Source organism: Drosophila arizonae, chromosome X (assembly GCF_054131065.1).
Source record: "Drosophila arizonae isolate 15081-1271.41 chromosome X, UAZ_ARI_1.0, whole genome shotgun sequence".
Classification (NCBI taxonomy): domain Eukaryota; kingdom Metazoa; phylum Arthropoda; class Insecta; order Diptera; family Drosophilidae; genus Drosophila; species Drosophila arizonae.
The window spans coordinates 23,987,483-24,015,439 of record NC_142927.1 but is presented as its reverse complement, the minus strand read 5'-3'; the positions used below and the strand labels follow the sequence as shown (position 1 = coordinate 24,015,439).

Below are 27,957 nucleotides of genomic sequence, written 5' to 3'. Positions count from 1 at the left end.
TATCGTAAGCAGTTATCGGACACAGTGTTGCATCGGAGTCACATAGCAACGAGCTTTGCGCCGCGTGCTATAATATTGAAGAAAGGCGCGCATTTTTTGTAATTTAATTGAAAATTCAAACAGCTAAATTGAAGGCAATTCGTGCAGCAGTCGCAACATTTTGTTATCATTTCCTTCCGCAGCGAGCACATTGTGCGCATATACAAAAACTTGCGCAAATTGCTTATGAGTGGTACTTGGCACAACCATAAAACGTTATTCATTTAAGCTACACTCGTTTAGTTAGTTGCTTCCCCACAATTTCTTTATTACAATTCTGCCATTTTCATATGTACTTACAATGCAAATTAATTGAATTAATTCAATTTGCTGCCGCAGCGTTTTGTTGATTTTACTTCTTTTCATGTATTCGCTTTCACCTCCACCTACACCCCCACCCCACCCCTCACTAGAGGCTGCTGTTCGAATATATCAAATCAAATCAAATCATACCCATATACATATGTTTGTATGTCTGTATATACAATATAAATATATTTATATCTATAAGTTCAGCATGTGCATTTCTTGTAGCTCATGTGTGTGCCTAGATATACATAAACACATATGTATGTATGAATGTTGAAATCCTAAATGCTACTTCATGTAGTAGTACTTAGTTAGTCAGTGCGCATACTTGATTTAATTTCGCTGCTTTGACTTTATTAAAATATCAAATAATTCGAGCAGCAGCAACAACACTTGAACGAAATAATGCAATAAATATTGTGGCATATAACACAAAAATAAATGATAAGATTTGAGGCGTCTGTTCTTGTTGCTATTGCTATTGCTGTTGCTGTTGCTGTTGCTGTTGCTGTTGCTGTTGCTTTTGTTTTTGTTGCTGGCCTCTTGAGCTGCGGATCGGATCGGATCTGCTCGCATCGACGTAGCTCGGCTCTCAGATATACGGGCCAGGCTGGGCTGGGCCGGGCAACGACGACGACGATGACAACAACTGAGACAAATCTAATTTACATGATCGCTCGCATTATCGTCCATTGTATTATAATCATTTTAGCCAGCGACGGCGACTGCGACGCCAACGATGACGGCGGCAGCATCGGCAGCGACGTCAGCGTCGACCTGCGTCTATGCCTGCGCCTGCACAGCTAACCCCGCCTTCATTGTTGCTATTGCTATTGCTATTGCTATTGTTGTTGTTGTTGTTGTTGGGGCTGTGGCGAGTTCAGCGGTTGGCGCTTCCTAAGTGGATGACACTCAAGCTCATTGAGCGCTCCAATCTGGCGAATCGGCGGCAGATCGGAGGCAGACGGAACAGCAGCAGCGCTGCTGCACCTAGCTGTACAGCAGCCGTAGCAGCCGCAGCATCAGCCGTAGCAGCAGCCGCAGCAGCAGGCGTAGCAGCAACAAATTATAATACGAGTAAACATAATACAACAACAATAACAACAACAACTACAGCAACAGCAACAAAAGGCAATCGCAGCGGCTCTCGCACAGCGCACTAAACAATGCGAAATATCTGAATCTGAGTATTTTTTTCGTTTTCAATTTTTGTGCCCAGTTTTAAACTTCAAGCCGCGACATTAACACACGAAATCTGCGATTATCCGTGCAAATACACATATCGAATTGCCATAAATAAATATATGCATACATATATCTACATCTATATATACATATATTTAAATACAATAAGCTATCACGCGGCCCAGCGCTCGCCCTCTCTCTCACACTCGACGCATGGCACACATGTTGCCCTCTCTCTCTCGCCATCGCTCTCTCTCTCTCTCTCTCTTTTCGTTAATGTGTTGTAATTGAAGTACGACTTGTTGTATTTTTTGTTTTTGTTTATCGGAACTGGCGAAGCGCGTTTTTAGAGCGTGAAAAACAGCGCGAAAACAACAACAAATTCAAATAAAAAATTTGTATAAAAATATATAAGGAATTCGCCTCAATAATCTCGAGCGCCTCGTAAAAAGTCCAACAGTAATGAAAATATTTAGCGAACCCGAAATGCAAATAAAGGAAAGTTTTCAGCAAATAAACAAATAATCGACATTCAAAAATAAATCAATCGGAAGCTAATTACATTTATCGATAAGCAGCGCAAAAAAAAAGTGCGCCTTAATTGAGTCGAGGAAACTTTTCAAGTTGTAAATCAATGCAGTCCAATAAATATTATTAAACAAAAGAAGAAGAAGAAGCTGAAGAAACCCGAAAAAGTAAATAAAGCATATAAAATAAACGAATTCCGATGTGAGCAAATTATGAAAACGAAATAAACAAAAAACACAGAACAACATTCGAAAGATATTTATGAAATATTTGAATACAAGCAAAGCACAGCTAAAGCGCCATCAAATTATATTTATAAAGCAACGAATTGTAAACAAACAAAGCGAATACAATTTTATAGGTATTGTAAACACATACATCGATATATGCTCATACATGTATAAATATATAGATATTCCTAGGCAGGTGGTATTTAAGATATTGGCAAAAACGATTTGTGAAAAGTCCTTGAGTAAATGTTTTTTATCCCCTGCTCTTATTGAAAAATAGAGAATCGACTAGAGATTTTGTGCTGCTAATAGATAAATAACAAGTAAGAAAAGTCTAGTCGAGATGAAACTCTGAGCTTCATTCATTACTTTTCTTTAAATGCACTAATACTATGAAATTTATTGACTCAGCTCGCTATCCTAATCAAAAAAAAAAAAAAAAAAAAAAAAAAAAACATTATACCCTGATTTCCCATTGAAAATGGGTTCAGGGTATAAATATATAGCAAATATATATAATGGACTCTGTCACGCATACTACTGCAATTTTGACATTTTAAGAAACCCATTTTGCTCAAATTTCACCTTATTCAATGGGCTTGGCCAGAAACTGGAACAAAAGTTATTCAGAAATTCAATCACTATAGTGCTAATGCAGCCCAAAACGCATGCTTATGTATGGGTAGGATGTATGCATGTGTGTATCGTACAATGTACTCTTGTATGTATATAGTGTATGTATGAGAAATATATATAATGTTGTATAAAATGCTATATGAATACCATATATATGATATTGTAGAGTAAGTAGATTGACATAACAACGTTTTATGTTCTAGTCAAGCATTCCCAAATAGATCATTCTTCTTTGCTTTCTTCAAAATGTGATTATCTATAAAGAAATTACCACACATGCATTACTAAACTAGACCTGCTTAGTAATACTCAAAATCTAGTGTCTTTTACAAAAAAAAAAATAATAATAATAATGATAATAAATAAATATTAATAATAATAATAATAATAATAATAATAATAATAATAATAATAATAATAAAATAAATTTAAATAAAATAATCTTGGCATTATAATATAATGTTGTTATAGTTATACGATCTAGCTTATTTCGATTTATCCTTATTTGACCAGAGTACATATACTGTACATTCAAAGTTTCAGCTCTTATATGTAAGCCAATCTCGAGTTCAGATAGACTCTTTAGAGGGATCTCACAATATTGTTGACTGGACAAACTATAGAAAAAACTCTAAAAAAAACTTCAATAAAACGTCAGTATAACGTCATTGTGGAAAGTAGGTGTGGCAGGAATTCACATAGCCTTATCCGTCTGTCTGTCTGTCTATATGAATAATATGATCTCTTACACCAGAAAGGCTAGAGCTTTAAGTAATATCTCCTACCATTTCTCTCCAATCGATAATTTAATTTCCTATTTTTTTAGTGCAACTGGAATATCACTAATGTTTGAGCTAGCTAATTGCTATGCGCACAAATATTGTAAACATTTCGAATGTGCTTCCCCCTAAAAAATTATTATAAATTATATTTATTTGCTAGAACAAAAGTAATTCAAAACTAATTTCCCATGGTAAAACCCGTAGTTAGGCGCAGAGCGTGTGCTTCTGTGTACTAGGATAAATTCAGTAAATGATCTCCTAGTCTAGTACTCCCGACCGATTAAAATACTTAATTTATTATTGAATTTGGAATTATTGAATGGCGGTCAATGGCCTTAGGCCTTAGGCCTTAGCGACAAATTTAAACCGGCCTCGATTCAGGGCGAACAACTAGAGAAAACACGTCAGTTAGAATACGATTACATGAATGCGTACTACATAGACTATATCCATTTGAGTTATCTGCTCGATCTGCGCGAATCTGGTTTGTCTGATCTATTCTATATTCAATTTGATTGGTTTATTTTGCAATTTGCATTCAAATGTTGGGAAAGTTTCGTTCAATTGTTGTGGATTTAAATTGTAACGAGCTATATGTGTTATGGGAAGACTCGTGGCATATAATAATCAAGTCCGATTCCAGGTACTGTCAGGGCGACAACAACTGGTAAACAACAACAACATGACGCATCGCTGGCTTCTCCACAGATATCGTCCCAGCGTTGTTAGACGTCAGATAGATGCAATATACGATTTGATTAGTCATGCCAGTGTACCAAGATGCTCTGCCGAGACGACGGCGTCATCATTGTTAACGTTGAATGATCCAAAAATAATGACAGCTTTACCAGTTTCTGGTCCATTCCGCCCATTTCCAACTCGCAACATCTGCACGAGCTCAACAAGTGCAGATGTTATCTATGTATTTACATACATACATACATGTGTCTACATATATATGTATATATGTCTCTCTGGCTACTCACTATTAGTATCCACTCTCTCGCTCTCTCCCTCTATCTCCCACTCTCTCCCTCTGTCGTAGTGCTTACGCATCGACCCTCAGCCATAGACAGCATTGGCTGACCTCCACCTGAGGCATAAATCTCTCTCTTTGCAGACAGACAGTCAGGCGTTCCGTGTGTGGGATAGAGAGAGAGAGGGAGAAAGAGAGAGAGAGGAAGAGAGAGAAAGAGAGGTACTTGATAATCAGGCGTCGATTTCCGCGAAACATGAAAACGTGAAAGTCAAAAAACAACAAGAAAAGAAAAAAATTTAATTTAAAAAAAAAAAAAAAATGGCATCACGTCAAATTTTCAATTTTTCGCATAATTTTCAACAGTCTGTGAAATGCGAACAAATTTTTTATTTATTCATTTATTTCTAAAGAAGACGCACGAGCACTCAATAAATCTTTAGATAATGCCATTCGAGGATACCCTGTAAATAGATACATATGCATATATAGAGTTGAAATTATGCTTCATTTACATTCAACTTAAATTATTATTAAGCATAGACTCTACTAAAAAGTTTCTGCTGTGATCCCATTTCATTATATTGTCTTTCTACACTTTATTGTTCCTAGAGAAATTATTTAAAGAATTTCATTAAAAATAGTAAACCGAATTGATAGATATATGAGTTTTCAAGAGAAAAAAGTACTTACACATAGTTGTAAATTCAGACTAGAGATAGTTATGTGATTATTGTTAAAAATTTTATGAACATGTTTGGATCTAACTGCCCTTTGTCAGCTATGAAAACTTTCTTATGGTATTGTATTGTGTTTTAATTCCAACATTCCCTTGGCAAGGCTATTTAAATTATGTTGTGCGCTCTATAGTGTTTGGTATATTGTGTGTGAGCTCTATCATTCCATTTGAAAGCTGCTCTCATTTGAGTTATATTGTGTTGCAGTTCCACCGTTCCCTTGGAAAGCTGAGCTCATTTATACTATCTTGCAGGATGAGATCTGATATATATATTTATATAATGTTTCAATTCCATTGTGTCTCGCTTCCATTGTGATCTGTTGAATTATATTGTTTGCATTTCGATAGTTCCTTTTGCAAGTCCAATTCACCTGATCTTTACTGCGTTTCAGTTCCAACGTTCCACTTCCATCAGACCCAAATAGTTAATTCTCCAAATATGATCTTATAAACATTCATCGCTATTATCGAAGTCTTAAGTCAATTAAAGTGAATATATTTCACACTCAATTGATCTACCCTCACAAACATATTTTCAAATTCAACATACCCCTTTCCAATCAGTTGCAGGGTATCACGAACATATGATAAACGTTGACACTGCGTCTGGGGACTGGCCCATTCGGCGTCTTCGCCGATTGTCCGCTGTCCAATGTCTGAAATGTTTTCTCTGGACAACCTTTGAGTATATTTATAAATATATACATACACATATATGTACACACATCTGAGATATATGTAGAGTGCGTTGGTTGTGACTGTTTGTTTCGTTTTTAATAGAATTAATGGTTCGATATGTGATCTATTTTTGGATGACACTACGGTTGCCGCTCTCTGACGCAGTTAGACGGACTCACACTCAGACTGGGCCTCATCCTGCGAGAAGCGGGTTGAACTGACTCAAACTGGATACGTCTTGAGACCCGGCGAATAGATAGATATGAGTTTATATAGTACCCATTGGCTATGCGATCGATTTGCGGCCTAGAAACGCGCACCTGAGATGAGCTTGAATTCAATTTAGATGAGTAAACAACAGATTGCAACTAAATTGCAAGTGCTGTAATGCACTATATACACATGCGTGTGAAAAGAGCGAGAGAGAGAGGTAATGAGAGAGCTACAAAGAGAGAGGGAGAGAGGAAAAGAGAGAGATCGAGAGATCGGTGTGTGCTGATAGATTAAAAGGCATCAAAGCAAAGCATCATTTTCGTGTAGGTCATGCGAGAGTATTCAAAGTTAAGAGCCCAATAAAAGTCAACAACAACAACAGATTTCTCGCAACGCCAACATATGTATATATAGGAAAATAAATAAAAAATTGAGATACTATGCCGTACTGTATATATACAGACATATATTCATGTATAAAAATCAACAAATTCGTTTAAATTGAACGAATTTTAACAAAAGTTCTTGCTACACACCCTCGCACCCTCGATCCCTCTTCGTCTCTCTCACTCACTCACTGTCTACCTTTCTTTGTCACTATTTCTCCTTAGCACTTTTATTTTGTTGTGCTGCGAATGGAAAAATCCTAAACGTCAATACACTCTCAGCTTCCCATTTTGCTCCACATTCGATAAGGAAATTCGGCATATGCTTCGTTCCAAGCTCTCGTGCTTCTGCTCGTGCTCATGTCTCGCTCGTTCTTAACATAGCACAACACAGCAAAAAAAGAAAAAAATACTCACGTGCTGCCGCAGTGTTTATATTGGCTCTATGCTATATAAGAACTGTACATATGATTGCTTTTGAACATGTCGCGTATATACACTAGACTCATGTCTAGATCGATATGTATGTATGTGTATATATATAATCATATACTCAAATATGTTCTCATTCTCATTCAAATTGGGCAAAAGCGTAGAGCACACGCATCACGAGCGTCGAAACGCGTGCGAAAAAATGTTTACTTGATTCTCAGCAAATTTTCAAGTTTTGTCTTCTTTCTAAATATTGTTTGGATGTTTTTATAGGACTATAAGACCATATACATACAAAAGTCTATGTTGCATTGCCTAATCATTCGGTTTCAGTCAAGTAATTAGGTGAAGTCTCTAAGATGTCTACTAAGATGCTTCTTTTCTGCATACAAAGGGAGCAACACACACGCACACACACACCAACTCACGTGCTTATATTTATGTGTTGAATAAGTTGTCTTGTAGATGGACTAAATTTATCTAAATTGGAGAACTGGATAATAATATATATGTCGTATTACTGCGATATTAGACTGTTGTTGAATTTGCAATTTGATTTCTTGATGCAGTAGTGTTGAGAAACACTGCAATTCATGTTAATCGATTGATGTAGTATTATAGTGCAAATAAAGGATGCGAGGACTGTCACTAAGAGAGAGACAACAATAGCTGTTGCTGAACGTGGTCCCGGGTGTCGCTGGTAGAGGCGAGACGGCTAGTTATGTCGTTCGCAGCAGGGTCGCTGTGATTTCGATGAACAAGAATATGTGACCATTATTAGAGGTTTCGAGGGTAGAAGAGAAATCACACTTGGTTAAAGACTATTGAACGAGAAAGAGAATTTAAAAAGAGTTTAGCGACACACTGGGAATACGTTCATTACAAATTTTAAGGGCAGGGACCAGATTTGATGCCAGTATCCAAAAAAGAACAAAAATCGATATTATTTAAAATTTATATAAATTTGTATGCAATGAAGACTCTAAGTCTAAAGGCTTACGAATTATAATTTTCAGCTGATTTTTGATAGGTTAATATGCCCGCCCTTTAATAAAATTTATCTAGTTCTGGCAGATCAGACTCGAGTTAAAGGTTCTGAGCTCAGCGCATTCACACATACTGACAGACGGTCCATATTTATACATATATGTATATATACATGTGACGTTTATGGGATCCACGACACCTCCCTATGCCCGTTTGCTTATATTGCATGGCTGCCTCAATAATCAATGCCGCCCGCTACTATCTCTAATGCATAATTCCTTGCAGCTTTGGTAGTTCCCATTGAAAATTAGTAAACTCGATTCTCGAAATGCACTCATCGCAGCTAAAGTCAGAATAGGTCTAAAAGGCGGAGATTTAATTAATATACTGTTTAATGGAAACTTTTTCTTAATCTAATTAATATTTATTCATTGATTCATTTATATGCAAATAGATAAATACTCTGGAATCGCGATAGTTTATCCCCTAGAAAACAGTTAATAAATTCGTAAAAATTCCATACATTTTGATCCCGTCATTAATTTACTGTAATTTTCCTACGCAAATATTGATTTATCTCTTAGAAAATGTAATTTTGCATCGTTACCCAAATATGACGCCTTACTGTATCTAAATTTAATGAATTTTGTGATTTTTCCATTGCATTCATTAAGTCTGATGATCTCTTTCCAAGTGCTAGTCGATCTATAAGAATGCCAAATAAACCTACGCATAACACCTTCTTAGCAATCGCATTAAAATAGGGATAGTTACAGTCATTGGTAACGAAAAGGAAATACTTGAAGAGGCAATATAATTTCAAATACGTAATAGTTCCTTCAACAATCATATATAGTCTAGCTAACCAAAACTCCAGAAACAAGTTAAAGATCCCAATGTAAAAACATATAGAAGCTCTTTCAATTCGAATTTAGTGTTTTGTGGAGCTTCGTTAAATCTTTTCCTGGTGGCTGTATCTTTCATCGGTATATGTATCTTTTAGCTGTAGCTGTATATTTAAGCTGCATCTCTTATGTGGATCTGCATCCTGTAAGATACAATTACAGTTAGAAAATACAAATATAACTTGAAGATACAAATACAGCATGAAGATACATACATATATAGCTGAATGGTTCAGCTGATACACACAGGTACACCTAAAATATACAGTTACAGCTGGATGATCCATCTAAATGTTGAAAGAAACTGCTTAAATATACAGATACAACTTAAAGATACAGTTAAAAGATACAAATACAGCTAAAGGATACAGTTACACCTAAAAGATATAGTTGAGAACCCAAATGAACCTACATACGAGTATATCTGAAATATATATCGAAAACTCTGTAAGTTAACTCTCTGTTAAAAGATACAAGTACGCCTAAAGTTGTATCTTTTGACTGTATCTATATTTTTTAGCTGTATCTTTTAGGTGTATCTATATCTCGCAGCGGTGACTTTCAACTGTATCTGTACATTTTAAGGGTATCGGTATCCTTTAACTGTATCTTTCAGTTCTATAAATCTTATTGCTGTATGTGTATCTTTTAAAACAGTTTGTTTTGTATATATTTTATTTATCTTTTAGTTGTATCTTTGAGCCGTATACGTATATGAGAAGTGCATCTGTATTTTAAATTGTATCATTTTTATGTATCTGTATTATATGAAGGTACAAAGATGCAGATACACCTAAGAGATACAGGTGTATAGGTAACGTTAAAGGATACAGATACACATTATATTTTAGCTGTATCTTCATCTATTAGTTGTATCTCTTAATTTTACCTCTAGCTGTATCTCTCTGATGAATCTTTTAGCTGTATCTATATCTTTTATTGTATCTTTTGGATGTATCTGTAAAGCCAAAATGTAAAGATGTACCTAAAAGATACAGATACTGTTGAAGGGTACGGTTAAAAGATATAGATACACCTAATCGATACAGTTAAATGATATAGATACCGCTAAAAGATACAAATACACCAAAGATATACAGCTGAAAGATACTGATACTTTTAAAAGATAACTCTATGTATAAAGGATACAGTTACAGCTAAACGATATAGATGCATTCAAATCTGTATCTTTTAACTGTATCTGCTTGCTCTATCTGTATCTTTCAGCCGTCTCTGTATATTTAGGGCGTATCTTTTTGGTGTATCTACATATTTTAGTTGTATCTTTCAATCGTATCTGCATCTATTAACTGTAGCCTTTAGGTGTATCTGTATCTCATAGCTGTATCTATCAGCTGTATCTGTAGTTTGTCAATGTATCTTAAACCATTGCATTTGTAATCCACTGTAATCCTTGTAATCCATTTAACATTTCAATTGTAATTCATCATACATAGAACAAAATATGTTTATATTATTTCCATACAATTATAACACATATTACATGTGACTATTTAAGAACTATTTAACTATATATAACTTCGCCGAGTACCTTCTCCATTTGCTAGGACTACCTGCCAATCAGAGCGGAACTGAAGACGCCCCAAGTCAAGCAAGATTTAGCAAAGAATTCATCGCATAACCAAAAATCTTTGCACAACATTTGAATGGAAGCAACATTGAGGCACAATTCCAATAGCAACAGAGCAGAGCAACGCGAAGGCTGTCATAGAAACAATACGAACAATAACAAAGATAGAAAGCAGCTAAGGCGACATTGGCCGTGCCAAAAGGGAATTCTGCAGGTGAGTTTCGAATTGGAATAAAATATTTCATTCTGGTTTCCATATTTTTATAGCCCAGAATAATTATCAATTTACTCTTGAATCGTATTTTCAAAGCACGGATCTATTTGTAGGCATTTTATCTAACTACGCCAATCGATCAATCATATTGTAATCATTTCCGCAAATAACGTAATTTAATCTACTTAAAGTACTTTTTTGTTTGTTTACGTTGTGTGCTTCTCAAGATTCTAGAAATATGGCACGTGTCTTGCGCAGGGAATAACCCTCTTATTATTGATAGGGTTATAAAGTGAGATTGTGTTTTTAGAGAATACCCTGTAAGTGATGCAAAAGGTATCTTAGCGCTAGGACTGCATTTTGAACTGAGGCACTCTGAAGTTAAAGCGGGATAGTCTTAAGAAAGAAGGAACTGTTATATGGGCCTAAAAACGAAAATACATCTTTGCTTGCCTCGAGAACTCTTCGAATGCCAATTAATTAATACTCATAGAAGATAAACATAGATATTGGATGTGCTCTCTCTCGCTCTCTTTGCCTGAGTATCTTACCGCTGGTGGGGGACACTCAGCGCGGTTCCAAGGATCATAAGCACAAGCTAGAGCTAAGCGGTGCTACGATACTTGAGTTTCCGCGCTTTTTGCTGAACTGATTGACACTCTGAAAAGCAACGCCTTTTATTTCAAATTCTTATCTTCTTAAAAGAATATTCTTACCATTAAATATTCTTTTTCCTACAAATAACTTATCTCTATTGTCATGAGCAAAGATCACAGCTTCGTATGTCCCTCAACTCGAGTGTATTGACATTGGAGATGTTGCGTAAAAGCCATGAATATGCCTAAAAATAAAATTTTTAGCTTTTCGAGTATTTTTAGTATTTTAGTCCATGTTCAGGGTTTGGTATATTATTATATAAAATTAGTACAGTACAAACAAAACATCTTAAAACAGATTGTAATATAATATTTTATTAGTAGTAGTATCCAAGTAGTAGTGAGTAGTATCCAAATACAACTATATATCTATATACAAATGCTTACGCACTTACAGGGTATGTTGTAGTCGCATTGCTAACTCTCCAATCGGATGATGCATCGCATCGAATAATATGCGAAGTAATTTGCGAGCTTGAGCGAGTTGCTTTACATAAAAATGCATAAAAAATAATGCCATAGCTATAGCCACGCCCCTTTGCCCGCCAGCCCGCCAGCCCGCCGGCGCCGCCTCGCATGCAATTAAATCGGTTTAGTGCGCATTTGAAAACGATAAATTAATTGTTCTACAAATTCACTTATTTCGTTTCAAAATATTTGCTTACAACGGGAGTGCGAGCGGGACGCTAGTTGGGGAAGGGGCAGCTAGAGAGCAGGGCGTGGCAATTGCATTTGATGGAGAGCAGCATTCATCATTAGCGCCAGAAATATTGTGCAATTGAAATGTCCTCCACATAACAGCGGCAACGGTATTAATTTTTCCCCCACTTTTTTGTTCTTTTCACATTTCTGAATACGGGGAAATTCCGCTCTGCGAAAATTCCGCTTGCTCGAATTCTGTCAAGTTCAATGCTGTTTGTCACTTTCCTTATTTATTTATGCTTTTCGCTTGGCCAAACGTTTCGCCCAATATGAAATGTGGGCGCTCTCTCCCTCCCTCTCTATCTCTCTCTCTCTCGATTTTGACCATCATTGCTAGCTAGCACCCTGTTGCGTTTATTGGCAACACGTATACGCACCGTTGTCGTCATACTTATTTTATATTCACTCATTCCATTGCGCTGCGAACCGCTTCGCTTTGGTTCGCACTGGCTCAGTCATACGGAACCAACAGCGAAATTTCGCTCGTCTGACTAGAAGATACCCCTCTTAAACACCAGAAGTTGAGCAAAAGAGTACTTTCAATAAGTACTTTGTGGTAACTGAAGCAGAAAACTAATCTTTGATATACTAGATCAAAAATCCATATATCGATTATTATCGATTTAATGAAAATTGAAAGTACTTATCGATGATATAGTTTTTGAACGCATAGACAACAGAGTCTTTATACGGACGTACGAATGGACGCACGGGCAGAGAAACGAACGCAGCGCTAAATCGACTTGTCTGCTGCAGACAGGGCTAGATCGAATCGTTTGCAATAACAGGTGAACAGACAAACACTCCGAATGACAGGGCCCGAACGAATTGGCTTTTAGGACAGATGTGCGGTCAGTTTCTGGTTGTTGATGCTGAGCTGAAATATAACTAGTGAAATATATAAATCATAATTTGAATTCACATTTGTTCTATTACTAACATACATGTTACATAAATGAGCATAGACCAGAGCATTATAGCCGCCTTTTTCGCTTCGTCCGATGGGCTCAATTGACACTCAATTTGTGCGTTATGTAAGAGGGACCCTGGAACGCCCTATGGCCATGACATTGTACACAGTTGGCGCGACGTCCCGCCTCCGCCACACTGGGTTAATTGTGCAATTAACTGCATAATTACAGAGACCAGAGATCCAGAGCAATTCGAATCGACTCAGGTTCAGCCCCCACGTTATGTTGTTATTCTCTCGGCACATCATCAAAATGCGCTGCGGCTGCGAATTTGTTTATGTTTATGAATTTGGCCAGCAGCTAACCCGACGGCTTGACGAGCACTTAATGCCCCACTGATGAAGTGGATACACAAATATGTATATTCTTTTCAATCAGCCGCTTTAAGCTATGCTCGTTCATTTGTTGTGATAGACGAAAATTGGAACTGATATCCTGATCCTGAAATTGTTTATGAAATCAGTTTAATATAATATAATATAGGGCATAAGCTACTTAATGATCGAGATAATAACACATATAGTATACAATGTACTGTCAATGTTAATTTACTGTTAAGACTGCAATAATACACAAATGCAGAACAAAGAGCAATTCGGCGATGCCAACAAGCAAACCAAATAAAGCTATTAATAGACCTCATTGCACATAGGCTCAGTTTGAGATATTTACTTATTATTTCACTGCACGTAATGCCAAGCAAATACACTGGCCGAAGCAGCCGACATTACGTTGTGTTTGCATAGCGGTTAACAGAACCGTAACCCTGAAATGTTACGATTGTAAGCAATACCGCCCGCCAAAGGCTCAGCTTTTGCACTGCTTGTCCTTGATCACAAGTAATTGTAATAACACGAAGTTGTTAACAGTTAACAGAACTAACTCTCTTGCATGTAATCCTCACTGTTGCCGGTCCACACCAGATGCAACCGCTCATCGTTTTGAATGAAAAACATAATATCGTTGAGGCTGCATAGAAAATTTTCTTCGATGTGCAGTTTCTATAACTGCTTGTAATTGCTTCAAACTGGTATAGATACGTGATGTTTCCTGAATTACTTGCCAATCAAATGAATATATATTTATAAAAGGCTGCACGCTTTAATAAATACGCAGTGCAATGCATTTATGATTAACATGAAGCTGTGCGGATCCAATTGAGTCTGAGTCCTGAAGTGTTTGATTCAACAATGTGGCAAACTATTTAGTTGCTTCTTAATGCATTCAATTGGAATTAATAATGTATAAAGTATATTATTATTCAACAGTTGTATTAGCATTGCATCATTGCATCCAATTGGAGAGCTGTTATTATTTTAGTCAATTTATGGAGCACTGCTTCTGCAATTGCCATAGAAGATCGAATTTAAGTGAACTGCTTGCAGGTGAATCTGAAGTGGTATCCTGAACTGCTTGCCACTGCAACTGCCTTAAGGCTTAGCAACTAATTCCTACACTGCTTGACGGTTTGTCCAATTGGAATAGGCAACATTTCTCTGTTAAATTGAACACTGAGTAAATCCTGGTTCAGGTGGCAGTGCACTTTGTATCCATTTGCAACTGTGCCATGCAGCGACTTGCTCGAGCAGAGTAAACGTTGTAAAAACTTATTTAATGTGAAACGAAAAAAGAAGTAAAATAAAAATTAATACACAGAGAAATAAAATAAATAATAGCAGCACACGCGTATTACACTTGCAATTACATTTACAATCTCTCGTCTGCATACTTGTCAAGTGCAGTGGCGACGTTCAAGGTTCGCTTTATCGCAGGCACTGTAATATTTTTAGTATGGATCTTTATGGGCCCTGCAGCGCAGTACGTCGTCAGACTCGTGTCTGTTTAACCAGTAGCCGACTGTATAATGCTTACACAGTGAACTGCGTGCGCGCTGCACAATTTGTATCAGATGAAAGATATAGATACCGAATTTAGATACGGAATTAGATGAGCCCTCCAGATAAACAAAACGAGCCGTAAACATTTTAAATCAAATCTCTAAGCTCAACTAGCACACGATGCGCGAATGCGAGAGCAACAAAAAAAAGAAAAAAGAATACTAATAATAATAAATATGCTAAGTCTTATTTGCATAATGCGAAAACAAAGCAAATTACTCACATATACAAATATATATATATTTATTTACATATATGTACATATATGTATATATAGTTGTACAGATATAGACAGACAAACAAACTTATACAAAAAAAATGAGGAAAAAACAAGCTCCAGCGCATGTGACAATTGTGATTATTTTATTGTTGCTGCTGTTGGCATTTGTTTATAGTCAAGTTATACTGCGGCATACAATTTGATTTGGAGTATATTGAACGTGAACTGGTTCCAAATGAACCTGCACGTCTGCCAGCGATTATTGAGAAAGGGTTTGAACATTCCCAAAGTTAGAACATTCTAAATTGAATATAGTTCAAATTTTCTTTGAGCATTATGTTGGGAACTAGTTGTACTCTATATTTCAATGAGAAGCCTTCCTAGTTACATGCTTACAGCTTTTCTTTGAAACACTAATATTTTTTTTCTGTTTTACTAAAATGATAAATAATTATTTCTTTACATGAAAAACATATATATTTTAACCACTAACATTGGCATCTAAGGCTATATGGAATATGAAATTGGTATAGCTCACTTGCCAACGATCTTTTTTCTCATCCTAAACAATTTATCCCATTTTCAATATCATGTAGTTCATATTTGAGTATTCAATATATTTTAAGTTCAAGACACTTCACTCGGTTACTTGAATACTGATTTCATTCATTACCTAGCTTGAATGGATCTGAGACTGTTATACATAGGTCAAGTAAGCGTAGCAGTTATTGAGTGAAGGTTAAGACTCTATGTGGAGTACCAGTGCAATGTTCACAGGGAATTTTTACTAATTTTCCTGTTGAAATATAATGATTTTATCCTTGATTAGATATAATAATATTTTAAAATGCATAAATTGATTAAGTATTAAATATTTGATGTAAGCCAGGTCAATTTTTCCGCAACAATTAAAATAAAAAAATAGACTATATTATTATATTATATTACATATAGAATTCACTATTCCAATAAAGTTCCACCACAAAGCCAAAATAAATAAATAAATAAAATATTAAACATTCTGTAATATAATCAAAAATTAAATGTCATGGATAGAAAATCCTTTTCAAATGTACACAAATGCTGTAAAATATTATGTTACTAAGAAAGAGCTCCATTGCTCATATTTCATAATTATAATAGTCTATGATTCATATCAATTTACATAATAATGCTGAGGGAGCTTAAGAATGTAACAACAATGTTTAATTATATTATGCACAGAGTCCAAATTCAATTTACTTGAATTATGTCTGCATATTTGGACTTTTTATTAATAATGGGTATCTATTAGACGTATATAGGTTTCTTGATAATTTTTTGCGTTGCGTTCTGTCTGACTGTCTCTCAAACCTGTTACACACTTGATTTGAGTTTATCAACATTCCCAGTCTCAGTTTCAGTCTCAGTCTCAGAGTCAGTCTCAGTCCCAGTTCCATTCCCGTTCCCAGTCCCATTCACAGTTCCAGTACCTCATGCAGTCACTTAATTTGATACGCATACATGTATATATACATCGGCCCTATGCGACAATTGGCGCATAACAATGCCATCAACGTTACAACCGATGGGGCTGTCGAAGGGTTCGTGCCTTGATTGACATCAGTTTCAACCAGTTGGCGCCGCATTTTGCAGCATGTGGAGATCTCTCTTGGGCTGGCAACGACCGGCTGACGGAAGGCTCCGCGGATGCTATGGGAATTGATTTCTGCTTAAGCCCAACTGAATTAGTCATCGCGCCCGAAAACGAACAACAACAACAGAATTGAGTCACAAATTGGATGGCACGTTCGCTGCATTGACCGGAGGCTGTCCGTGTCTGAGTCTTCGCATACGAATGTACTCATACATATTCCAAATACATTCACACATCTTGCAATAACATACGTATATTCACGCTGGCATTCGTGAGCGTATTCATCTAGATTCGCCTTGTCTTTAATTGATATTGAGCATGCACGATTAATAGCGCAGTCTCAGTTTGATTGAGTTCACTTAACAGCAGCTTCAGTTCCCAGTTGCCGGTTCTCATTTGTCTGTTCCAGTTCCAGTTTGCTATTTCCCCATTTTACCCTACGTCAATGCCATGCCTTAATTTTATCTAGGAAGTGCACTCGTAATTGATGAATTCCCAATGACTAATTGCAACAGTTTGCAGTTCTAGTTCCAATTAAAGTTCCAATTCTAGTTCTAGTTCATTATTTCACTCGGAAATGTTGATGCATAATGTCGCACTTACAATTCATATGAATATTTAACTTAATTTCTGTATATGCAGCAGTTTACTATCTTTACCAAAAGAACTAGTTCTTTTGGCACATATTGTATCATCTTATTGTAATATAACAATTTTAATTCAAATCAAGAATTTACATAATTCATATTTCTATAGCTCCGATTCGGCACTCTTGCCAAAAAAGAACTAGTTCATTTGTTATATCAAATATATACACTCTTGTGTACATTTTATCACAGTCTAGCCCCAATTATCCACCAAATATTCCACGAATCAACATTTTCAAAATCACAATTCAATTGAAAGCGCTTATCAAGTACTTAGATCGGATTAGTTCCAAGTTCCAACTCCAGTTTACTCTTTACCAATGCCAAACATGATGACGCACTTTGATACTCGTGACGTTTGTGCGTCAGTGTGCACCCAAATGAGAATAATAACGCTTTGCTTTATAAGTGGATTTGGGGCTATTATCACCTTGTGAACATTAAATGACAGATCGTAAAACATCAGATAGACAATTCTTCTCGCTTCTTCATCTTCTGCCCGCTACTAGCATGGACCGTGATGTGCAAAACAACATCAATAAAGAGCTTAAGCGAGATATGCTGTAAGTCCCCCAGCTGGGGATATCCAAGATATGAATATGCTCAAGATCAGTAAACGATCAATTCGATGATCGATTCATCGAACAAATGGGGGCTCAAGGTATCGCTGCCTACTTTTCAGCTGACTGCGCAAGTAGTCGTTGCACGTGGCTTGCCGAACTCTCATTTAAATGCGTATGCGTTGAGGAGATTTGCTTTAACTTTTATGCCAGCCAGCCATCGTCTGGACCATAACTCATCAGTGGCACAAGCCACAAAACAACATCAACAAAATATAAGCCGCAGCGTCATAAAACATATACGATCACAATTGTGTATATTGGACTGACGTCAGCCCTCAAGCTGGGGCCCCCATATAAAGTATACTACCGAGTATGTACAAGAATCTCGCAATATCTTGATCTATGCAAATATTGTACAACTTGTTAAGATCCAAAAAGGCGGAGATACCTCGAAAGTAATTCGGAAAATTTTGGTTGTCTCTGCTGCTGTTGCTGCTCCGAGTCTGTTGTTTATTCAAGGTCAGCCGGCAGCGGGAGAGGGAAGTTGCGGAATTGGGGTGTAATGGGTGTCAGTCAAAGGACACACCACATACAATAGAATGCCCCGGTCACGAGGGTTGAGGTTGAGGTTGACAGCCACTGTCAGCTGCTCGACATTACCGGGAAATGTTTGCCCTGGCGTTGACAGCTGACAGTGGATAAACATAAACAGCTCTCTGCTATTCCGAATCTTTCTTCTTCTCTTGCTCGCCCACCCCCGCCCCGTCATTATTTATGGCACTGAACTTGAGTAAAATTCGTACACATTGCTTTTGTTTTCGGCACAGCAACTGCCCGCTGGGACTGCAATGGCAATTAATGAGTTCGAATAAGCTATGCACTTACGAAATTACATCTACTGAACTGCTGTGGGCCTATAAATATATACTTGGAATTTCAGAGTTAGAATTTAATAGGAGTTGTTCCTCGGCTCGAGCTACTTCGAAATGCTTTGAGATCAAATAACTTGTGGATTTCCGAAATCACTTCGGTGCTTAATTAGAATCTCTTGTATATGTTAAGACTGCCAACTAGAAAATAACTACTAATCTAAATTACTCCGAAACTCCTTTTAGGATTGTTAAGACTACGTAATACTACATATTACTCGATTCAGACTAATTCAAAGCACCCTGAGAAGTTATAGTGAATAAATTGTGCGATTCCGAAATTACTTAGTAGCTAATCCGCTATTGACTTGCATATTCGGAATATGAAAATTTTGCTTTATTAGGAAATTTCGATTTTTTTCCAATACTTCCAACTTCAAAGTGGAACCTCTACTGTAGGGCTGTTATATTAAATCTTATTTGAATTGGACTACTCCGAAATGCTCTACGATCCATTTCTCAATAGACAGCCGAGAGTCTTTGCATAGGAATACTTTAAGTCTTTCGTATATTTACAAAACACATTTAATATGTATATATAACGATCAATAGAAAATAAATTTGAATTATACAATATTTATCAAGAGTTAATTTAGATTTTGTCTCCAAATCAAGCAGTCTCCATTAATAGAGCTGCCAGACATACATATGTATGTCTCACTAGCTGAGCCCAAATTCAAATTACAATTTGTCAACAAAATTCTTTACTATTTTGAAAGTAAATTTGTTTTCATATCGATTCAATTTGGAAGCACTTCACACATATATTTACTTCCAGCATTCAGTTAGTTATGTGAGACACTTCTTGTTGTCTCTGTGCTGTCGCCAAAATGAAAAACATGCTGAGCATTCATATTCATATTGAACTTGGAATGCTCAATTCCAATTCCATTTTAAGAAGGCACACACACACACATGCTGAAATTTATGGAAACTTTTGGAATGAAAAAAAAAAAAAAAAAAAAAAAAAAAAAAAAAAAAAAAGAGGAAAATTTATGAAACAAGACAATTACGCAGATCTTTGCCGCCATAGGCCGCTTGACTTGGTCATGAACAGCGATCAGCACGCAAATATCGTCCGATGCAGGAACGCAAAAACAACAAAAACAAAGCGCACACACGGACACACTAGACTACAGCTGATGTATGCCATGGAATAGGAATATATATATAGATACATATATATATATATATATTTATATTCGCCCACAAACACACTTTGATATATTATATTCGCGAGAGTATCGCCCGGCTTTACGCGTCCAAATGAATTGTTTGTATTCTGGCAGATCATTTGAGCCCAACAACAACAAGTTAAACCCAGAGCAAACCCAATACAATTCAATAATTACATATATGATCAATCAGATTCATCCTGGACAGCTCTAATGGACAATTCCATTAGAAAAGTTTGCAACAATTCTGGAAGTACTCTGCCCTATCGCCTGGTATCGCATTGTAAACAAAATATTTGTTTTTGCCAAAAGTTTTCAGCAATTCGTGAAGCTTTTACAATGTAAGATTCAATGGCCATTGTAAAACGTGTCGCTTTTATGGCTCTTACGAATTTCTGCTCTGCGTAGATCATTGAGCAGTTACTCAATCCGTCAGGCCGTCAGTCAGGACAAACAGCTTTATAGGCTTGTAAAGATTATTTAATATGTACAGAGCTATTTCTGTCATGCCTGGATATAGTTCTTATGCTCGGCCCCCGCACGACACCGCCTAGTCATCTGGCTGCAACCACTTCACCCGCTCACCCACTCAGCCTCGTAGCCTCGTAGCCTCTCAGCCACTCAACCACTCAGCCACTTGTCCACTCCCCGCACCTGCCTTTGTCCGGGCCTATGACTTTTTCCACACATTTTTTTTTTGTTTTTTTGCCACTTTGCGCTAAATCTTTGTGAACAAGAGTCTGGGCCCGAGGAGATAAGCACGAGCCCCACTGATAAGCATCTGTAGAGAGATGCTTTCCGAATCGAGGCGACGATGTTCTGACTGACGCTCGGTCCGATCCCGAGATGGCGTCAACAGAACTACGAGAAGAACGAGAGCAAAAAGATAGATAGAACGAGAGAGAGAGTGAGAGAGAGAGAGAGAGAACTTAACAAAACAAAGAGACTTTGACAGCAAACAAACATGGAGGCGAGACGACGACGACGGAAGGGACGGAACAGTGAGAATGGGAGCGGGAGCGGGAGAGAGAGAGCGGGACACTCACTCAAGGGAGGCGGCCAGCGATTATAAAAGCGTTGCCCGGGCGCCAAACTGAACGCATTGTCCAATCGCTTTTGGAGCTGCGTGGAGCTCTCCATTTAGTGATACCGTTAATTCGCTGAGTACCGTTCACGTGCTACGTATCCAGAACCAGGTCCGGAAGGCAGAAACAGCCATCGATTTGCGAACTCGACGACGACAACAACAACAGCTAAACAAACTCTTCAAGCAGTAGGTGCGTACCCACAGATCCCAATTCCTACCCAGGATAAAGGATATAAGCAAAGAAACAAACAAATATAAAATATCTAAAAAAACAAAACTCATAAACAATATATAGTATAATCTGCATTCGACAACAATATTCGACTAATGCGACGCATCGTGTCATTAGGCAAGCCTCAATTTGTCAGCATTTCACCACAGTTCCAGAGATATAAGGCTACTCAGTTCTTTTTTTTTTTTTCAATTAAAAATATTTTTGTTATTCTACTTTGAGAGCCTCGAACTGGCACTTAAGTTAATTATGCGAAATAAATTGTCGACAAATGATTCAAAAAATAAAGTGAAAACTAAAACGAAACGAAATCGAAATCGAAAGCCGTTGAAACTTGTTGTAGAAAAACAACAAGAAAATAAACAAGATAAATAATTGTAGAGTGAATGCATAGCCCAAAGACAGTGATCGGTTATAGTTTATTAAGGAATCACTTCTCAAACAATTGTGTAGATCGTGTGGATCGAGATCCAGATCTAGATCAGAGCGATCAGTGTCAAAGGACTTGTTCAGCTCGTAATTTAGCATGATTAATATTCTATTCGCAATGATCGTGTGATTCACATCAGTAAAGTTGAAGATCGGATAGTGCTAAATTAGCTCATTAGCTTGTCTAACGAGCAACAAATGCTCTGGGCGCTCTGTGATCAGTGTTAATTTGATGCTCTAAATGCATTGGTTTGAATGATCATCGATGATCGCTGATCAACGATAATCTTACTACTAGATGTCTTGCCTTAAGAAACACACACACACACACAAAAGTGAATATTCAGTGTATGTAGCATATAACAATTGTGATCAGGATTTAAATCTCTGAGGAACTGGTATCCATAAGACCCAAGCACGATCACGTGATCAGAGCAAAGGATTACCAACAGTTTCTGCTGATCAAGAACTATGTGATATCATTCTCCCCAGAGAGTGACTCTCACTGTCTCTCTCTGTCTCTCTCTCTCTCTCTGCGGCAGTTCGCTGAGTCAGCATTGAGCCCACTAGACCCGATCAAGCCAAGTGAGCTTTAGCATTTCAGCAGTGGCTGCTCGTTAGTCATGTTTTTATTTACTTAGGACTAAGAATACCCATCGCCCCTAATCAATGAAAATATTCAAGTTGTTTACTTCATAATTTTCGATTCGGCCAATTTCAAAAATCAATTTCCAATTTTTATTACGATTGGGATTTCGTTTTGGTTTAATTTTCGTTGCTGCGTTTCATTTTCGCTTCGCGCATTGTTTTCAATTAAATCAACAATTAATTGAAATGTTTGCGCAGCAAAACAAAGCGAAAAAACAATTGACAGAAGAAGACAGAAGCTTTGGAGAAAAAGAAATAAAAGGGCGCATCGCCACGGGGCGTGGTCCAATCGAGAGGCGGCAAAGCCGACAAAAATAAGAATAACAACCAAACCACATAAACGAAAACCGATTCGAACAAGTTTTAGGCGAACATTTTGTTTATGAGCACGCATTTTAATTGTTGAAGAACAACAACAACAATAGCAAAAGATACAAATTGAGTCAAAGAGAGACACAACTACACAGATACAGATACAAATACAGATACAGATACAGATACAGATACAGATACAGATACAGATACAGATACAGATACAGATACAGATACAGATACAGATACAGATACAGATACAGATACAGATACAGATACAGATACAGATACAGATACAGATACAGATACAGATACAGATACAGATACAGATACAGATACAGATACAGATACAGATACAGATACAGATACAGATACAGATACAGATACAGATACAGATACAGATACAGATACAGATACAGATACAGATACAGATACAGATACAGATACAGATACAGATACAGATACAGATACAGATACAGATACAGATACAGATACAGATACAGATACAGATACAGATACAGATACAGATACAGATACAGATACAGATACAGATACAGATACAGATACAGATACAGATACAATACAGATACAGATACAGATACAGATACAGATACAGATACAGATACAGATACAGATACAGATACAGATACAGATACAGATACAGATACAGATACAGATACAGATACAGATACAGATACAGATACAGATACAGATACAGATACAGATACAGACACAGATACAGATACAGATACAGATACAGATACAGATACAGATACAGATACAGATACAGATACAGATACAGATACAGATACAGATACAGATACAGATACACAGTGTGCAGACGCCGCAGTTTTTGTTTACAATTTATTTTGTTTTGTTGGATTTTTTAAAACTTTTACTGCGTCCAGCTGCATTAAGCAACGCCCCAAATTTACATATTCTCATTTCCCATTTCTTTATATTTATATAAAAATGAGCAATAACAATGATAATGCCCAATGCGAGCAGTGCCACTCGCAGCAGAGACAACAACCGCAGCGAGTGCAGCAACCATTTTAAATTTTCGTAATTTCTTTCGTATTAGAGATGAGCATAGCAGACTGAATCATGAATCATGACACTTTCAAACATGAATCATTATCAGATATATCTATTAGGCAATTAAAATATTACGAAAAGAAAGAAAGCGAGTGGATAAGAAGTCGATGCATATCTAAAGATTCATTCGACGATTCAGTTGCTTAGGTTAGCGCTTGAATATTCAACATTGTAAACAATAAAAATATATTGAGCTCTGTCGATAGAGATTGGTTGATCAAGCAAATGAATCATAAATCACGGCATTTGGCACTCGCCTATTAGCATTTATATATAGTATATTTACGCTCTATAAACTCTTTAATCAATATTTTGATTTTAGTGCTATATGAATCATTGATCTTGTTCCCTTGACAACAAGCATCAATGTCAGACATATTTATCAGTATATAGCAGCAGATCTGAAAAGCATTTGAAACTCAATTCGAGATTTGCTTTGAAAGAGGGTGCAATCGATCTTTATCCAATGATTCAATTTTCGATTAAAATATACCAAATTGAGTTGTCAATCAGTTGCACAAAACAAAAGAGTATGTTGAACTCTGCTGACAGGAGGCTTGTCAATAGTACTTCAAGCAAATTCTAAGCATTTCAAATGCTAATTAACGCAATTACGAGCAAACAATGCTAGCGCAACAACAGTTAACAATAGCAAAGCTGAATATTGCACGTCTTTCCAGCTGCTATGGAGTGTACGGAGTCGATGGAGTCTGACTGCCTTAAAGCCAAACAAAAGTGGCTTATGTAAGGCCAAGTCGGCTGATTATATAGTATCTGAACTGTCGCCACTGTCAATGGGCCAGCCACAGCACGTTTTCACTTCCAGTGCCAGTGCAGCTGGTCCCACATAAATCTAATAAGTTAACAAAAAAAAAAAAACCACGCGTGACTATTAAACATTAAACATTTGTATATATCTCGTAGCACACATTGGCGTCACAGATTTGATAGAGTCAGAAGAGCAAAACATAATAAAAGAAAAGAAGGAAAACCGACTCGATGTGCTGAAATTATTTTCGTGATAACATTCAAAATATCGACGGCACAGCTGTTGCTCTCTGATTCATAAATAATGCTCAAAATAAATCGAAATCTTCTTACAAATTCATACATTTATATATTTAATGAATATTTAAGACCCAAGAATTATTTAATTATGCATTCAAGGAACTTTTGCTCGAGGGGGAGTTAACAACTTTGTTGATCAAGCCTTAAGCCGTTATTATCAGCTCAACGGAATCGCACTCTGGTCACACTGAGTCACATGTTGAGCGCACACGATCGATTAAAACTGCTATATTTAATAATATATATTAATATAATACATATGTATACATAGTTATAGCCATTGGCCATACTATAGACAACAACAACAGCTGCAAAACTGTCGCTTGTAAATATGATTCTTTGATCAATTAAGCCCCTGCCACTTGCCGTTAATTGTTTCATGCACTTAATTCCCTTGAATATATATAAATATATAGCATTTATATATAAATACATATATATATATATATGTATATATATTTCTATGCGGGGCCGTTGCTGTCTATCTTGCTGTCAGTCAACTCTCTCGCTCATCAGACTCTCTCCCTCTCTCTCACTCTCTCTGTAGTAAGTTAGTTTCTTATTGGTTTCAATTCAGCTCTAGCCTTTTTGTGCAGACCTTCTCCACATGCACACTCTCCTTATATGCCATGGCTTATCAGGTGTAGTCTGTTGTCTCAATGCTCCCATCGACTGAAGCTGTTCAGCATATCCAGCTTCAGTCTCTCAATGGACTATATCAATTGCCCCACAACATGCAATATCATCGACAACGAAAGAATGCAAAAATTCTACTGCTACCGCCCCCTTATTTTGATCTATCGTTATCTATGCATTTAGCATTACAAATTCAATTTACGCTCACATTTCGAATATTAATTAAAGCATTGTTAGACTTTGTACACCTATATGGGATCTATGTATTCATTATGTGAATATATCTTATATATGCATCATGATAAATAAGTTGTTCAATTTCCTAACACTTTCTCGAATAGCTGAAAACTCAAAACAAAGGATCATCAATGTATCACGAATAAGTAAAGCTCTATTCTATAACTTCCTATGTATTCATATTCATATTCATTTTTATTTTCATATTCATATTCATATTCATATTCATATTCATATTCATATTCATATTCATATTCATATATATATATTCATATTCATATTCATATTCATATTCATATTCATATTCATATTCATATTCATATTCATAATTATATTCATATTCATATTCATATTCATATTCATATTCATATTCATATTCATATTCATATTCATATTCATATTCATATTCATATTCATATTCATATTCATATTCATAATTATATTCATATTCATATTCATATACATTTTCACATTTATATTTCTTATTTATACTCATATTCATAGTCACACTCATTCACATGCACATGCTCATACTCATAGTTCACACTCATATATATAGTCAGACTCATTCACATGCACTCATAGCTCACACTCATATTCATAGTCCCACTCATACTCTCATACTCACATTTGCATTCATCACATTCAAATAGCGCCATCGAATCGATGCATAATTGGACAATGCCCGTCCTTATCAGCGCACGCTCACGCTGTTAACTGTTAGCACTGTTAGCGAAATGGCGCTGTTAAGTGCTGCTTCTGTTTTCTCTGTTGTGGCTTGCGTCTCTGTTATGGCTGGCATCGATGCGTGCAGCTCGCACGCTCAGATATTTTCGTTCGCTTTGTGCGACTATTTAAAAGCGCGCGCGTAACGTGTCTCAGATACTTTTCATTGTTTGGCGCGTTCGAACGTTGAAGCGATCGAGCTCCCGTTAACCAAATACGAGCACCATAAACAAATAACAAATTTATATACATATATATATATTTATTTTTATATACAATAAAATAAGTAAATAAACCCGAGCGAAATTTTGCGAAATTGTTCTCCCTTTTTGTTTGTGTTGTCGGAAGCGATTTGTGAATAGATTGCCAAATTGAAGTAATACAGTTATTAATGTTTTCGCAAGCAAAATCGAAGCTGTTGACCAATTCGATAGCAAGAACAAGAACTATAGCTAAAAATAACAAACAGTACAGCTGACAAATACAAACAACAACAACAACAACGAAAACAAAACAAATCCAAATTTCAAGCCAAATTGCATTAATTCTAATCGAGTAAACTAAAGCTAAATTAAGTGACGACTGCAGCGCGCAGATGAGCCAGGCAAAAAATAAATAAATAATCAAAACAACAACAAATCTTCCCAGTTTCATAATCCAAAAAGTGAGAGAGTGAGAGAGAGTACCTCAAAGAGCCAGAGAGTGAGAGAGCAAGGAAAGAAATAGAAACGCGTGAAAATCAGCAAGTGCAACACGAACTTGAGAATTATTGAGTATCGAGAATTCTGAGCATTTCAACAACAGGTAAAAAACAAAACCAAAATAAAATAAAAGCAATAACAACAAACAAGAAATCAATTCCGAAATCAGCAGAACGTGACGCTGTGAATTAGCAACTAATTCAGAATAGAAGAAAGCTGAAAAGAAAATATATCCATAACAAATTATTATTTATGTTAAGCGCTGAATGAAATGCAAAAGGTATATAAATGGACAGTCAATATTTACTTAGATAAATTTCAATTAATTTACATAAATTCAAAATTTTTAAACATATTTTTTACCATACAGCCATTTTTAACAACTTTAAAAACATTATTTCTGAAATATTTTAACTTGGCTTTCCAAGTTCAAATTAGAGCTATTACACACTCTAATTAATCCACTTCAAATTAATATTCTAATCAGATTTCTTATGTCGATTTTGAAATTGGGCATAAACCCAATCAGACGCAAGGCTTCCATAACAGTCGAGAG

At 36.4% G+C, this 27,957-nt stretch overlaps 1 protein-coding gene and 2 long non-coding RNA genes across 11 annotated transcripts in view; 1 reads left to right on the top strand and 2 right to left on the bottom strand.

Annotated features, from left to right (window-relative positions):
• Positions 1 to 1,580: 1,580 nt before the first annotated feature.
• Positions 1,581 to 27,957, top strand: part of LOC108618939 (synaptic vesicle glycoprotein 2C) — a 32,844-nt gene continuing 6,467 nt past the window's right edge. The window contains exons 1-2 of one of the 3 annotated variants that reach the window (XM_089476184.1): positions 1,581 to 2,422; positions 10,594 to 10,830. The gene's annotated coding sequence lies outside the window, so the exon portion shown is untranslated. Of the gene's footprint in view, positions 2,423 to 10,593; positions 10,831 to 21,315; positions 21,505 to 26,853; positions 27,505 to 27,957 lie in introns of those variants that run through there. The other 2 variants (XM_018015169.2, XM_018015170.2) reach the window with 2 other exon arrangements.
• On the bottom strand, positions 5,023 to 7,712 carry LOC149268035 (uncharacterized). 2 transcript variants are annotated; one of them, XR_016271443.1, is made up of 3 exons: positions 6,134 to 7,712; positions 5,975 to 6,080; positions 5,023 to 5,898 (listed from the first exon to the last, which is right to left on the bottom strand). It is a non-coding gene; the product is annotated as an uncharacterized LOC149268035 (long non-coding RNA). The 2 variants fall into 2 exon arrangements; XR_016271442.1 differs by having other exon boundaries at positions 5,023 to 5,149.
• LOC149268034 (uncharacterized) lies at positions 10,824 to 16,197 on the bottom strand. Of its 6 annotated transcripts, none has more exons than XR_016271438.1 (5): positions 14,865 to 15,203; positions 13,133 to 14,765; positions 11,882 to 13,076; positions 11,547 to 11,671; positions 10,824 to 11,490 (listed from the first exon to the last, which is right to left on the bottom strand). It is a non-coding gene; the product is annotated as an uncharacterized LOC149268034 (long non-coding RNA). The 6 variants fall into 6 exon arrangements; XR_016271439.1 differs by having other exon boundaries at positions 14,889 to 15,203; XR_016271440.1 differs by having other exon boundaries at positions 13,133 to 13,600; positions 13,832 to 15,200.